This window comes from Bos mutus, chromosome 14 (assembly GCF_027580195.1).
Source record: "Bos mutus isolate GX-2022 chromosome 14, NWIPB_WYAK_1.1, whole genome shotgun sequence".
Taxonomy (NCBI): domain Eukaryota; kingdom Metazoa; phylum Chordata; class Mammalia; order Artiodactyla; family Bovidae; genus Bos; species Bos mutus.
In genome coordinates, this window is record NC_091630.1 from 74853720 (window position 1) to 74861361 (window position 7642).

General features: G+C 42.0%; 1 non-coding gene across 1 annotated transcript; it reads left to right on the forward strand.

The window, feature by feature from the left end:
• Nucleotides 1–3882: 3882 nt before the first annotated feature.
• TRNAG-CCC (transfer RNA glycine (anticodon CCC)) lies at nt 3883–3955 on the forward strand. The gene has a single exon. It is a non-coding gene; the product is annotated as a tRNA-Gly (tRNA).
• Nucleotides 3956–7642: the final 3687 nt, after the last annotated feature.

Genomic DNA, 7642 nt, shown 5'->3' on the forward strand with positions numbered 1-7642 from the left:
AAAAGTCAACTACCATGAAGAGAACAAGTTCCTTATTATTCCTCGCGTTAGTTTTCTATCATTGCATAACAGCTGGCTCAAATTAAGTGGCTTAAAATAACACACCTTTATTATCTCACAGTTTTGTAGGTCAGAATTTCAGGCAGGCTCATTTAGGCTTTCTGCTTGGGGTCTCAGAGGGCCGAAATCAAGGCATGGGCCAGAATGAGATTTTATCTGGATGCTCTAGGAATGCATTTGCTCCCAAGGTTTTTCAGATTATTGGCTGATTCAGATCCTTGTGGTTGTAGGACTGAGATACTCATTTACTTGCTGGCTGACTCTCAGTTCCTAAGAGCTGAAGGCATCCCTTGCTTTTTGCCCCCTCTATCTTCAAAGTGAGGACTGGCACAGCCTATTCCCCTCATGTTTTAATCTCTGAATGTCTCTTCTGCCATAGCAGAAGAAAACTTTCTGCTTTTAAAAGACCTAATTGATTTAGTAAGGCCACCCAATTAACATCCATATCTTAAGGTCAACTGATTTGAGACATTAATTATATCTGCAAAAGCCCTTCGCAACCGTACCTAAATTAACGTTCGGTTGAATAACCAGGGACTGAAACTTTGAGAAGGCATCTTTAGAATTCTGCTCACATTTCTAGTTTTCAAATGAGCAAAATGAGACACAGAGAGGTTGTGACCTTTCTAATATCACATTACTAATTATAATTGCTATTGCTTTTTTGTTTCTGGCCAAAATATTAATGGACTAGGTAGGGAAAGACGGCAGGAGAAAGAACCCAGTTAGAGTTCTTTTACAACTATTCAGGCCAAAGATGAATGTGGTGTCACTGAGCGCAGTAATAGTAGAGTTTATAAGGAGCAATTAGTTCTGGATAGATATTGAATGTGTAGTAAATAAGAGCTGATGATGGATTGGATGTGGAATCTGAAAGGAGGTGCCAAGATGTCTCCAAGGTTTTTGGTCTGAACAAAAAGAAGGACTTTTAGTGAGAATATATTTACTAAGTTTGGGAAGTCTGCAGGATGAACAGGTTTGTTGGGGGAAGATCTGGTTTTAGACATGTTAAATTAAGATGTCTCAGGCATTCAAATGAGATGTCTAGTAGTGTATAAATTTGGAGCTCAGGGGAGGTTGTCAGTGGATAGATGATATTTAAAACTCTGAGACTAGACAAAATCACAAAAAGAATATAAGTATCATTAAAGAAAAAAAGAGCTCCAGAAACTGAGCCCAGGATATTCAATATTTAAAGGTCAGGAAAAGAGAAGGAACTCCCAAAAGGTAATAAAGAAGGAGCAGCCACTTATGTAAGCGGAAATTCAAGAAAGTATGGTGAGTCACAAAGAGAAAAATAAATATTGCATATTAATGCATCTTTATGGAATCTAGAAAAATGATCCTGGTGAACCTATTTGCAGGGAAGGAATGGAGACGCAAATGTAGATAATGGACTTGTGGACACAGCAGGGGAAGGAGAGGGTGGGATGAACTGAGAAAGCAGCACGACCTTTATACACTATCATGTGTAAAATAGAGAGCTAGTGGGAAGCTACCATTCATTATAACACAGGGGCCCCAGCCTGGCACTCTGTGATGACCTAGAGTGGTGGGATGCGGGAGGTGAGAGGGCTCACCATGAAGAGGACATGTATATAACTGACCAATTCACGTTGTTGTACGGCAGAAACAAACACAACACTGTAAAGCAATTTTAAGTATGGTGTCCCAGAAGCCAAGTTCAAGTATTTTACTAAAGAAGGAGTGAGAAGTCATCTGGATGAAAAGATACTGAAAGGTAAAATAAGATGAGAACTCAGAACTATCCATCTTATTTAACAACACAGAGATTATTGGAACCTTAAAAAAAATTTTTTTTTTTATATAGGATGAGGGTACAAGCCTTACTGGGGTAAGTTCCAAGAAATAATGGAGAGAGATACTTTGGTGAATGAGAATATAGACATCTCTTTTTCATTGATTTGTTGTTAAAAAAACAAAAACAATCAGAGAATTTAGGCCTAAGATATATAAAAGCTGGAAAGAGCATCGCTTCAATCCTAACAACAAGAATAAGTGGGATAACATACAAAATATTGGCTTTCTTGAACCCATCAGACATCTGAGGTCACGGGACTAACAGGTAACTTGAAATTCAAGGAAAGACAGACCTGGAAACCTAGCTCACCTGGGGCAGACCACAGAAGACAGAGATGCTGGGCCCGCTGCATGCGTGCTAAGTCTCTTCAGTCGTGTCTGACTATTTGCAATCTTGTGGACCATAGCCCTCCAGGCTCCTCGTTCCATGGGATTCTCCAGGCATGAATACTGGAATGGGTTGCCATGCCTTCCTCCAGGAGATCTTCCCGATCCAGGAAACGAACCCATGGCTCCTGCATCTCCTGCATTGGCAGGTGGGTTCTTCACCACTAGCGCAATCTGGGAACTCAGGCACGGTACAGGCAGCTGAAAGAGCCAAGAAACTGCTAAAGGCTGGATGTGAGCTAGGATGAGAGTGGAAAACCCAAAAGTGGAATTGCTGGATCAGGTACAGCTCTGCTCAGTTCTGTTTTCACTCTTTTGAGGAACTCTCCATACTGTTTTCCATAGTGGCTGCGCCAATTTACATTCCCACGAACAGTGCACAAGGGTTCCCTTCTCTCCACATCCTTTCCAGCGCTTCTTATTTGTTGTCTTTTTGGTAAGTCATTCTGACAGGCGGTATCTCATTGTGCTTTTGATTTGCATTTTCCTGATAATTAAGGAGGTTGAGCATCTTTGCAAGTGCCTCTTGGCCATTGTCTGTCTTCTTTAGAAAAACATCTATTCAAATGCTCTGCCTATTCTGTAATCTGGTTTTGATTTTTTGCTATTAAGTTGTCTGGGTCTTTCATACATTTTGGACATTAACACCTTATCATATATATACTTTGTCATTATTTTCTCCTATTCAAGTAGGTTTTTTTCCCCTATCCAGTATATTTACTTTAATCTCATTACTGTCTAAGAAACTTTCATTTTAAACCATCTTAAATTTTTTGGCGAAGGAAGAAACTTTGAATACATAAATATATTATTTTTCAGTTTAACGACTCTCACTTCAAGTTCTGGTAAAACTGAGCATGGATAAGGTAATTTCGGTAAAGGAGAGAGAGGAACCAGATTTCGAAAGCAAGTTACTCCCTCAGAATGTAGACTCATTCTGTAGGTGGAAGGGAGGCATGTGTTACAGGATCCTGGACAACCAGGAAGAAGTTTAAAATCTCCAGGTTCCTATTCAGCAAACAGCCATTGGGTTTCTACCATGTGCCAGACTTAATAAACTAGCACAGACCTTGCTCAGTGGGTAAGGAATTTAAGAGCAAAAAACTGCCCTGAAAGGAACAAAATCTCTCTTTACCTGTTAGCTGAAAGATTGGGGCAAATGTACATGCTTTCCTACCTCGCAAGGCCTTTCCAAATATCATTTGACAATTATAAACAGCAAAGCCTTGCACAGAAATTAGATATTCTATGGGATTAAACGCCAGCTAAATCTACTTCTGACCCTGACTCCTTGCTTTCCATGATTATATGAGAATAGGTGATCAGACTGAAAACAGAGCCTTTGTACATGAGTATGACTTTCAGGTTATCTGGAGAGGATGAACAATCCCTTTGCTCAGATCTTCCTGTGGGCTGACTACAATTTCTCATTTATGTGTCAACTCAAATGCCAACCCCTTAAGAGAGGCTTCCTGAATTACCTAGTCTAAAATATCCCCCACCCCAACCATTTTTATCTTCATAAAAATTTATCTCTATGTAAATGCCACACTTGTAACCGTTTCTTATTTATGCCTGTATACCTCTCCTGTTATAAAGACAGCTCCAGGGGCTTCCTTGGTGGTCCAGTGGATAAGACTTTGAACTCCCAATGCAGGGGCCCCAGGTTCGATCCCTGGTCAGGGAACTAGACCCACATGCTCTAACTAAGAGTTCAAGTGCTGCAACTAAAGATCCTGCATGAAAAATAAAATAAAATAAAATAAAGATCCTGCATGCTGCAATTAACACCCAGAGAAGCCAAATTTAAAAATAAGTAGGTAAATATTTTTTTAAAAAGGAGAAGAAAGAACGAAAACTCCATGCAAGCAGGACATTTGTCTGCCTTCCTCACCTCTGTGAGTGAATAAATGAATGAGAAAATGAATTAAAAGAGCACAGGCTTTGGAGTAAGACCCACCTACATTCAAACCTGGCTAAACCTGGGAGCGTTAACTGAACTTCCGTTAGCCTCAGTTTCCTTATTGGGAATTGCAAATAATAATTCTTCCCTGAGGGTTATTGCAAAGATGAAAACAAGTGCAATCAGGATGTGTAAAATATCTGATATTCTTAACAAATAACAGCTCCAGCTTCAATTATGAGGAGATACCCAGTTGGCCAAAAGAAAGGAAATCAAAAAGGAGCTTCAGTCATGCATTCTAATCTGGAAGCAGGCTCGCAGTGGTTCCAGACGAGCCCAAGGGACAGCGGAGTTCCGCAGAGCAGCTCTGCTGCAGCCAGCTCTCACCAGCTCCCCGCCCTTTCCCTTCTAAGAGTGACTGAGACTCCACCTGTGGGCCTTCCTGCCCTGTTGCATGTCTCGCTATGCCCAGACTGCTGGACCATTCTCCTCCTTCTCCTTCCCTCACCTGCCCCCAACTCTTGCCAGGCAGGGGGGGCTCACCTTACAGCCTCTTTATTATAGACCTGCACCATCCAATGTAGCAACCACTGCTCAGGTGTCACTGGTGAGCACCTGAAATGTAGCCAGTGCCACTAATGAATCACATTATTTTGTTTTAATTAATTTAAACAGAAATTATAAAAGCGATATTCAATTCAGCTGTTGGAAAATTTGTAAGGATGTTTGAAATAACCTGGGTTGTGAATCCACTCTTTCTACAGCAAGTTTCAGGAAATTTAAGTAAAACTCAAGTCATTCCAATGAAAAGTTAAGACTCCCAAGAGAGATGTGCTAAATGTGTTAAAATACACACATTTCAAAGGCTTAGTCTAAAAAGAGAATATAGAGCTTCTGGGCTGGTGAGCACGTGGAGATTCAGGGAGAGTGACGCATTCAGAGGTTGGAGAGCATCAGAGCTCCTCTGCCCTGCCCCCATACACTGGCCAGTGAATCTCTTCTATCTGCTGTTCCCAAGTTATATCTTTTACAGTACATCAGTCATCTAGTACGAAAAATGTTTCTCTGAGTTTGGTGACCCGCTCTAGCAAATTAATCCAACATAAGGGGTTGTTGGAACCTCGACTCTACAGCCGCGCCATCAGAAGCACAGGTAACAATTCTGGACTTGCTATTAGTATCTGATGTGGGGGCTAGGGAGGGGCGACAGTCTTGTAGGACTAAGCCCTTAATCTGCGGGATCTGATGCTATCTCCCCGTAGGCAGTGTCAGAATTGAGTTGAATTGCAAGACATTCAGCTGGAGTCAGAAAATTGTTTGGTGTTGGAGGGCGGCAGGTGGAGGCTGCACAACTTGTATTTAAAATCATGAACATGGTTTGTAATTGCAAAATGTTAGAACACCTAACACAGAGAATGGTTGAGATAAGTCTGGCGTATCCATATAATGAAGGGCTCTGAAGCTGCAATTAAGAATAAGAAATCTTTGGGAATTCCCTGGTGATCCAGTGGTTAGGACTTTGAGCTTTCACAGCTGTGGGCCTAGGTTTAATCCCTGGTCAGGGGAACTAAGATCCCGCAAGCTGAGTAGCATGGCCAAAAAAAAAAAAAAGAAGAAGAAGAAGAATGAGACATCTTTGTGTTCCAATATGGCGAGATTTCCAGGATGTACTTTTAAGTCAAAATTAGCCAAGTGCCAAAGATTATATATGGTGTGGACCCTTCCAATAGGAAAGGAAGGAATTTTTTTTTTTTAATTTCTACAATGTTGTCCAGATTTCTGACATACAGCAAGGCAAATATGCCACAATTAAACAAACATCCCCTCCCTCCCTATTTTCTCTCCCGTCCCCCATCCCATCCCTCCAGGTCATTCTTTAAAAGCATATCTGCTCATTTTTGAAAAAGGATAGGATGAGGGCAGGAAAAATTAACCAGAAACTACTAAGGGAATGGACCAAAACAGAGTATAAAGACTGCTGGACTAGGAGCTGAGTAGCAGGGAGTGGGGAGGAGGCAGACACTTCTGTCTGTCTACCTCTTAGTTCAGCTTACGACTTTTAGGAGCATGCCAAATAACGAAAATCAACCACAGTGGAGATACCCTCCCAAAACAGGGGAATGTAAAATATTGTAAAATGAATTTTGCCTGTTTCTTTGTACTTTTAAAAATATGGCTGCTAGAAATTTTTAAATTATAACTCTGACTTGCCCTTCATGCCTACTGGGCAGCTCTACTGTCTGCAACAAGATCCTGAAAAGCTGAAGCTTGTCTTATGCATATGTGTTGCCCCCATGCCCAGCTGGGAGAGAAGCTGGTACAGAGAAGGGGCTCCAGGGAGGATCCCTGTAACTTTTTCCAAGCCCCAAGAGCCAGGCCAGCCTTCTCGTTCCCAGAATCCTCCAGTGGCATTCAATCTTCCCTGGAATAATGCAAGCTCAGAGCTTGCCAGCCAGCAGCACACTACCTGGAAGGCACTGCTATTTATAGCTGATGCCATCCTTGGGAAGTAATAGTCCCGCAGAATTCTCAGAAGGGTTTGCCTCTCGATGAGAGCCCAACCCGATTGGGAAAGAGAAGACCAATTTGTGAGTATTTTTAGGCCATCCAATGTACAGTCAGGAGTGCTGAAAGTCAGATCTAGTCTCCCCCATGAGGCTGAGCACAGCTGCAAAGTCAAAAGTGGGCTTTTGCATGAGGAAAACTAATTAGCTTCCCCGTAAACAGTCTCCATGGAGAAAGTCAGTGCTTGGGTCTGTTGGAGGGAAAGAGAGATGACCTGGGCGCTGAGGAGGGTTCCCCAGAAGTTGACATAGCAGCTGTTTCTTGCGAGTTTGGTGGGAGCTGCTTGGGGATTAGATTTCCATCTCATTATCTTATTCTCTCACTGGTCATTTATGAACTTTGCTTAGTGCTGATTGAGAAAATTACGAAAAAAAAAAAAAATAGGTTGTTTGACAGCGCCCCCTGCCAAAAAACAATTTGGAATTCTCTTGGTTCTGAGGAATGTATCTGTAATCTTGGGTCTCCAGGCAAAGACCCAGAGATAGGTAGCCTCTGGTCTCTTCCTTTTAATCCAAATTCTGTCTGGTGAACTTCAGTGAAAGAAACAACTTGGCAGGAAGTCCTTCCCTCTGACCCGTGATGGGCGGCCTTTTCTGTTGACTGGATTCACTGAGAACCACAGACAGTGGATAAGCACTGAACACAAGTCTGGAGACGGCGGCACTAATAAACTGTTCTTGGGCACAAACACCTTGTTACCATATCTGGAGTAAGCAACAATTTTAAGAGTCGGTGGAATGTCCTGGCCCCTCTGACATCATAAGGGTGCTCACATCTCATCTTTCAAACTGCCTAACTCACGTGCTCACGTGTGGGCAGGCACACCTTCATATACTGTAGTAGTTTTTATAAAGCACTTTGGGGTTGGGTCTTCCTCTTTCTCTTTCTTCTTTTAAATCAATTTTT